General features: G+C 32.6%; 1 long non-coding RNA gene across 1 annotated transcript; it reads right to left on the minus strand.

Annotated features, from left to right (window-relative positions):
• Positions 1–3,566: 3,566 nt before the first annotated feature.
• On the minus strand, positions 3,567–5,997 carry LOC135074238 (uncharacterized). Its single transcript, XR_010257782.1, has 2 exons — positions 5,417–5,997; positions 3,567–3,683 (listed from the first exon to the last, which is right to left on the minus strand). It is a non-coding gene; the product is annotated as an uncharacterized LOC135074238 (long non-coding RNA).
• Positions 5,998–8,075: the final 2,078 nt, after the last annotated feature.

The raw sequence follows: 8,075 nt of genomic DNA on the forward strand, positions 1-8,075 counted from the left end.
CCTGGCTAGTATTTCGAATGAGGAAGTTACTCATCTGAAATGATTTAATGCAAACTGCATTTGACCCTCTTTCATTAGACTTGCAGTTGATTTAGTAACAACTCCTACTAAAGAACGTTTGCAATTTGGATATCCTTATAATTTTGATTTACCTTTAACAACCAGATGTTACAGAATCTTTTTGAGTTGAAGAATTTTCTTTAATGTCTCTACGTGAGTTGGAAAGTTTATTTTCCAACATGATACTTACTTTTATTTTAAGTAATATTCACTTTTACTTAATAATTATTTCAGTGTTTATTAATAAAGGCGTTTATATAGTTTTATTTAAGACTGAGTTATTCCCTGAGAAAGTCGTTGTCGTTGTCTGCAAGTCGTTGTTTTTAAGAAGGTTGTTAAAGTTACTCGTACGTTAAGAACAACATTCTGTGTTTCTACTTCGTACTGAAGTGCCATAGCCATAGCTGCACATAGCCTATGAGTTTAGACTGTACTTTAAAAATAAGATTATCCTAAAAGTCAGATTGGCAAAACCATTTATTTACATTCATCAATAGTTGCATGAGCTAAATAAGTTGCATTCAAGTTATTGATTTCTACGCTCATCATCATATGCATTGCCAAGTTGAGAATTACTGGATTCGGGTCTCTATGCTGTTTAACATAAACAATCTATCATTTAAGTTCTATTAGTAAGCCCGATTCGACCAATCTTTATCCGAGAATAACTCCTGGTATAACTGACACATTAACAGTTTTAGTGTAGGAAATAATGTTAAAACTGACGATTTATTCTGAGATTAATATTTACTCTTATTTGGTCGAATCCACCCTAAATCAATTAAGTATAAGCGTGTTAAAACACGAGGTTAGGTAGGTATAGAATAACTTGACTGTTAGACGCGTGTTTTCCAAAGTGACGTCAAAGCAGTTCATTACGTTACTTCTCTCTTAGTAATAACACCTTTGTATTCTGATGACAGTAATTAATTTTACTGATGGCAAAACACTGCAAGTATTGAAGTATAGTCTGAAATGGCTTAATCTCTTTTCTGTTTTGTAAAATATCTGATAACTAAAGTTTGTTATAAGAGCGATTTTTTAACTACTTTCAACTCTCTTCCTAGATGTTTCGGGCATAAATATGCGTTGTCATAGTAGGTATCTTATTTATTTTGAATTGTCATGGTATATACTTAGTAGGTACCTATCTAATTTATTTCCAACTATATTGTGATGCAATTTCTTACCAATCAGCATACTTTTTACACAGAAACTTTTCAATTTATCTTCTTAATTTAAAAATTGGGTTAATTTCAAAACTCTGTATGGTAGTAGATGTGTCAATGATCGCTCCAATGTGACGTACATTCGTAGAGACTGGCGATTAATAGCTCTATCATAATAAATAATATACTACATGTTCTGTAAATGTAATACGCGTTAACGCGAAGTTAAGGTCAAGGTTATAAATGCTAAGATTAAAGGAGTAATATGCAAATTGTTTAAATATTTCAACAACTGCCACACCCTTTACTTTTAAACTTATTCATTGAAATATCGCTGCGTCACACGAAGTCTATGTAGCAGGTACTACGAGTAGTTTTAATTTTTAGCTCGTAATTTTATCGGACTTTCCTTAGTGATAAGATAAGAGCTTTCTTATGTCTGTGATTTGCCTAATGTTACATAAATTCATTAACTATTTTGATAGTATCATAGTGTTGATTGCCTAATGTACGAAGTGCTTTATTTGACAGCTTTTTCTTGACTTTTTTTATTGATAAAGCGTACAAGTATGTATTGACCTTCCGTTTTTTATTGATTCGGAAACCAATACACCAGAAGTGATTTCTTGGAATAGTAGGTACATAATGCAAACTTACATCTTAGGTAATAATGGTGATCTCAAATTAAACTGCCCAGACATGACATGATGTAGCGTGTACTACGAGTATAGAGAAATTTCTAAACATGGTTGTTCGTGTAGAGTTTGTTACGCTTAAATAATAAGAGAAAGCTCTTTTCATGATGAAATGGCTACAGACATTTAACGTAGCACAGTTCTAAAGTGTTTTTTAGACTTTTGTAGAGCTCTATTTTATTGCATACAAAAAATGAAATTTTTTGTTGAAGAATTACTTATTATATGTCAGTATGTAGCTGTATATCAGCATCCGTAGTTACAAGGACTATTCCGCCGCGTGTAAAACCTGCTTTTTATTGCTCTTAATTGTGTCTATACGATTTAAAGGAAATATTATTAATGTACAGTCGCGGAATAAAAAGGTTCGTCACCTTAGTGTCGGTTTTCGCTTGCACTATAGTCTTTTTCACCTAAGATGATCCGTATGACACTTCAAGGTTATCCATATTACGCATACTACATACGCAGAATATTCTTGAAAAAATATTTGTATTTTATTAGCAATATAATTTAAAAAAAATAACTACTTGTCTTGAAATATATAGTAAAATCTGAGTTTATTGATTATATTTTTATTAAATACGATGTAAAAATATTTTTATTTAATGTCCGCAATGTGTGAAACGGAATAGATTTAGTGCTGGGGTATTTATTGTCTAACAAAATCGATTATTTCCGTGGTTCATTAATCGATTGTTGTGAATACTTAGTTATTAAAAATATCACAAAAATCAACTATATTTTTCGATTGTTGACTTTAATAAACGCATTGAAAATAAATTAATAGTTTTTAATTTAAAGAAATAGAACCAGTACTTTTTAGGAATCGTTTTTTTTAACATGAAGTCTATGGAATTTGAATATTATCAATAAAAACATGTTACAATAATATTTGTAACATGTTTTTTGTTAAATAACACCTATAAAAAATATTTCTCTAAAAGTAGGTTTTACTAACTCTTAGAAAAAAATCGATAGATAAATCGCTATGGTTTAGTTATGTGACATCTCTATAACTTTCAAACTCGAAACGTCATACGAATCATCTTACGTGAAAAAGACTATAGGTACTGTAAGAGTCAATCCTGCCAACATAACAGTGCAAGAAACAGTGCTGCTAACATTTAAATAAATATGACGTTAAGCTAACGAATAAGGTTTTGCTTGTTTATTTTTCTATCCCATTAGTGCAATGCAATGATGACACTGACCAATTGACAATAGTTTTTTTTATTTAATAGAAACAATAATGGCAGGTTGAACCAACAAGAAGGTTTTAGTTTATCAATCATAATAATCTTCTTGACAAGTTAAATCGTCAAACAACTTTTATCTGAATAATTTTGAACTTTACTGACGAACAGTTAAAGATTATTTTGTCTAACTCGAGATTATTCTGTAACATAGTTTCAAAAGGTAATATGTGCTCGCGATTCGTTGAAGGAATCAATTTGAAAACTGACGAACCTTTTCATTCCGTGACTGTACATGCCACCTACACGTTTGAGGTCAGCACAACATCCTAGAATACTTAATTACAATCGATTTAATCGATATTTTTCCTTCAATTAGCCACGTTTATCGGTAAACATTTGGTCATTAGTGTCATCACATTGTGTGTAGAAATGAAACAAATTAATTATGCGATTAATGATACGTTTATTTAATGATTCTTCCAAATTGACGGGAGGTAGGTGTCCATTTTCTGTGGCGTCGGCGCAGCCATGACGTCAATCGACCGGTCGCACCACTCAGCCTGAGGACAACGGAGACACATAATTAGTAGAATATTTTTAGTTACCGATATTAAACTGCACAAGGTTGAAGACGCCTGAGTGGGGAAGGTCGTCGATTCTATTTCCGCAATGGTTACATAAGAACTTTCTTAGTTTCGACCACGTGTAAGCCTGTCACTCTGTACAATACTTAGGCTAAGTTATTTATACACCATTCACATTCACCATCATCAATATCAAATTTTAATATGGTAATACTTAACAGGAATTTTGTTTTCATAAGGGTCAATTAAAAATTAGGGATTGATGGTGAAAACGGGCATTAGTCAAGCAAACTATAGAACATCTAAGTAGATAATGCTTAGAATGGAATTTTAGATTTAGCTTAAACATAGTCCAAGTAAACAGAGTTATAACATTCGTTATCAACTCAAGATCATGACTGCTTCGCTACTGGCTCAAGTCACGTGGATTTGCATATGAATGAAGCTAAAATATGTGGCAATAAATATGTAGCTAGCTTGCAAAAAAAAACTCTTGTACAATCGAATCTAACTCTACATATTCTGCCGTGCTAGTGATATCAGCAGTAACTCCAATATTTTGCTGTTAAAAACTCCTGTCAGCTCATCTGAAATAGAGCTCATTATAGTGTTGCCAAAAAATGGAGTTACTGCTGATATCGCTAGCACGGCAGTATTCTATTCTACATAGTCAAACTGTCAAGAGACACTGATGGATAAATTAGAAAACATTGTTGAAGAGGTGTTAGCATCCGGCATATTGCATACCATTATAAAGCAGTGGATTTAATGTTGATATTGGTACCTAAATAGTTTAATTTACGATGTTATTATTATGATTATAATAGTTTTGAAACAGTTACAAAACTGATTTAATAAGTTTAACATTATAATTGTTGACGTTTAAATAAAGTTTTGTCATGTTTTAAATTATCCACATTGCTTTATCTACTTTCTAAGTCTCTTTTTCAGTCAAAGAATATATTAATCATAGTATGTTTGATATTTAGGATTACCAAATTACTTAAGTCAAAAGTTTAAAGTTACATTCTGTTTTTACATTATCAAGGTTTTGAAATGCAAATGCTTATTTATCATCAACAAGTTACAGAAATCGATACTAAAGTGTTGAATTAACTTTTCTATCAAAACATCTAACATTGCACATCCGATGTTGATAATACAATCGCTTACGTTGCGATATAGCGGTGTTCCTGATAATATTTCACAGTTTAAACTTGGCGTTGCAAAATATGAATTTCTTAAATCTAATGTGATATTGTCGGGCCGGCAAGGCCGCCCATGCAGTTGAGAAATCTAAAGATATGACAAGCTCGAAGATTTTAGCTGGACTCTTGAATATTTAATTTGAAATTATGACAAAGGTTTCCTCATTTTCGAGACTATATACTTAACAAATTCGTGTGTATAGTAGTAAGTGTGAAATATCAGATTATTTATTCACCGTATTGATACAAATTAGTAGCTTAAAGAGTAAGTAGAGAAGGCAACAGGACAATTAATTTCCCAGAAGACCCTGATCCCGTCTTAGAAAGAGCTCGCAAGCGATTATGTTCGAAACAATTAATAGTGAATTAGGATTAATTAACGTCAGATAAAAACTTTCACGCTATACATTCATTACTCGTGAAAGGTCATGTTAATATTAATTAGGTGCTCTTGATAAGTCGCGCTTAAGATATTAATATAAAAACAAAAGGAAAACCAACCTGTTTTCAAAGTGGCGCTCGTTTCGAGATCACTGGTAACCACACACATCACACAGTCCTTCACCTCTTCCCGTTAGAATTCGGTTTGAATTGCAACGACGAGAACGATGACGATGATGAAACCGAGGACGCACTGGACGAACTCTTCGACTTGGCCATGTTGATTTTCTTTTTGAAGCTGAGCCGGGTTTCGCCGATGAAGCGGTCAAGGGCCTGCCGGAGCGAGGAGTGCTTTCTCTCGAATGGGTTGGTATACATTTTGTCTGAAAGTTGTACGAGTACGTGTGTTCGCGGCGAATGTTGAGTTCACTTTGTCGAGCGCACGCCTCCCACTCCACTATATACGGCGCTCGGCCAGCGTGCGCGCAGAGGGTCAATAATTTGTTGACCGACAAACGCATGTTCATTTACGAGTACGGTGATTAAGCCATTGACGTGATAGCATTGTTTGTTTGGGACGATAGGATCTTTGAACTTGACTTGATAGGAATTTGAATTAAGATCATGGTAGCCTAATAACTTTACTTTTAATATCGTCAGATGTTTAAGTTTTCGTCTGTGGTCACAGTAAACATTGGCTGATTGCGTTCAATTTATTTTGATAAGATCTTGTTTCGTCCAGTTCTTTACAGATACTTGTAGCAAATAGCAATGATCGGCTTTCATCTGCTTCTGTAATAGGTATCATTCGCTTACCTTACCTACATTATATTATATCGCTTTGTATGTAACTAGACATAACTCTGTGAAAACATCACGCAATTGTATCTTAAACTTTATCAAGGAAGCTTTATGCTATTTAGGGTGGATTCGACCAAACAAGAGTAATTATTAATCTCAGAATAAATCGTCAGTGACATATTTCTAATACTGAAACTGCCAATGTGCCAGTTATACCAGGAGTATAATCGGATAAAAGTTTGGTCGTATCGGGCCTTAATGATGTTATGATGGAGCAAAAACTAAGACCTAACTTTCCTTGCTTGTTGAATATTATCCACTTGGATTAGCAAACCTCGGCAGAATAATGATTTTAAGATGTTCGTTAAATTATTCGCAAGTGCTTGGAATATGCTTATGGAAATTATACAGCTTTGTTAAATAATAATATTTGGGCCTAGCAGACGTTACTGAATTTAAATTAATGATTTTCAGCGAGATAACTTAGTAATTGGAAATGTTTTCTAAAGCAATGTATAGGCTAAGTTGCTACAACTAGCATCAAACTGATTTTGTAATATTTGAGAGAGGGCAATGAAACGAAATAAACGTATTATTGTCTTTGTAGGATAAATCCTTCACCTTAGTTTATAAATTTTTATTATTAAACAACTTGTAAAATACAATAGTAGAGACTGCAGAGAATTGTTTAACATTTTTAATCATCATAGATTAAGTAAAAAGTCAGCAAAATTAAATTGATACTCGTAGCTACTTCTTTTCAAAACGATTGAACTAACGTAGGTACGTAACGTGTGTTGTCAAAATAAAAAAAATGTGAATAATAACGGAAAATTGGTTATATATTATTATGAACAGCGAATATCATGTTGGAAAATTAGTTGGCATTCATGTTGACTGTCACATTGTCTCTCAAAATGCAATTTTCAAACAAAAGGAGAAAAAAAACTAAAAGGTCATAAGTTAACATAACTTGCACATTGCACTTATTCGGATACGAGTGCGAAATCTCTACAATTTTCGTGAAAATTTGTTCGGATAACTCTATAGCTTTGATGTAATATCCCTTTCCGTTTTCAGGGACCTTTTGATATTTTAGGGACAATGCCCAGGCCATTGACTTAAACTGATTAAGGATCTAGATTTCTCACGCCTTTGTAGTCAAAATTAGCTTTCCTTTCGTACAGAAAGTCATTACTCTAAAGGTAACAACTTAAATTAAAGCTTGTAAAAGGAAAGAAAGAAATGTTTATTCAGTATCATCGAACAAGATACTTAAAATACAATAAAATATAATTATTTAATCGTCTATTTGTACAGATTAAGACACTTTATAAAAATAAAACTTTGAGATATTGTATTTTACGCGTGTACCGTTTGGTTTAAAATTTGAAGAACGAACTTCAAAAACCTTATAAAGCATGATATAGAAAATCCAGATTAAGAAGACAATTCCATTCTGTGAAGTATTAAGATAAGTATGATCGTATGGAATATCATGAAAACAACACGTTTTATTTCACCTGTAAGGTCAACACATTTACCTGTTTGTTCTCATTTTCTTAGAAACTGGAATCACGATAGCTCGTGTATATTTGACGTACAAAAACCTCTTATTACAAAGGTGACATTAATTTATTTTAATGACGTACTGATTATGATAATTCTCGAATACCTATTGTGATGATTTAGACAAGTGAAAAACCTAAAAAAGTGCTAATGAGGGGAAAAAATTTGTAAAACGTTCTGGAATCTTCAATATTAGTCGGGATTGATTTATAGTTCGATTTGCAATCGTTAAAATGTCTAGACGGTGTTAATAGAAATGCATAAATCAGAATTTTCAGGTGCATTTTTTTCATTAGTCGAAGGGTATCTCTATCTTCCTTTTGCATATTCGAGCTGATTCGAGTTTTTTAAAATTTAAGAAAAAGTTTTAGTTCGCTGTTTGTGAAGAATGCTCCCGCTTCTTAATTAG

Source organism: Ostrinia nubilalis, chromosome 8 (genome assembly GCF_963855985.1).
Source record: "Ostrinia nubilalis chromosome 8, ilOstNubi1.1, whole genome shotgun sequence".
Classification (NCBI taxonomy): Eukaryota; Metazoa; Arthropoda; class Insecta; order Lepidoptera; family Crambidae; genus Ostrinia; species Ostrinia nubilalis.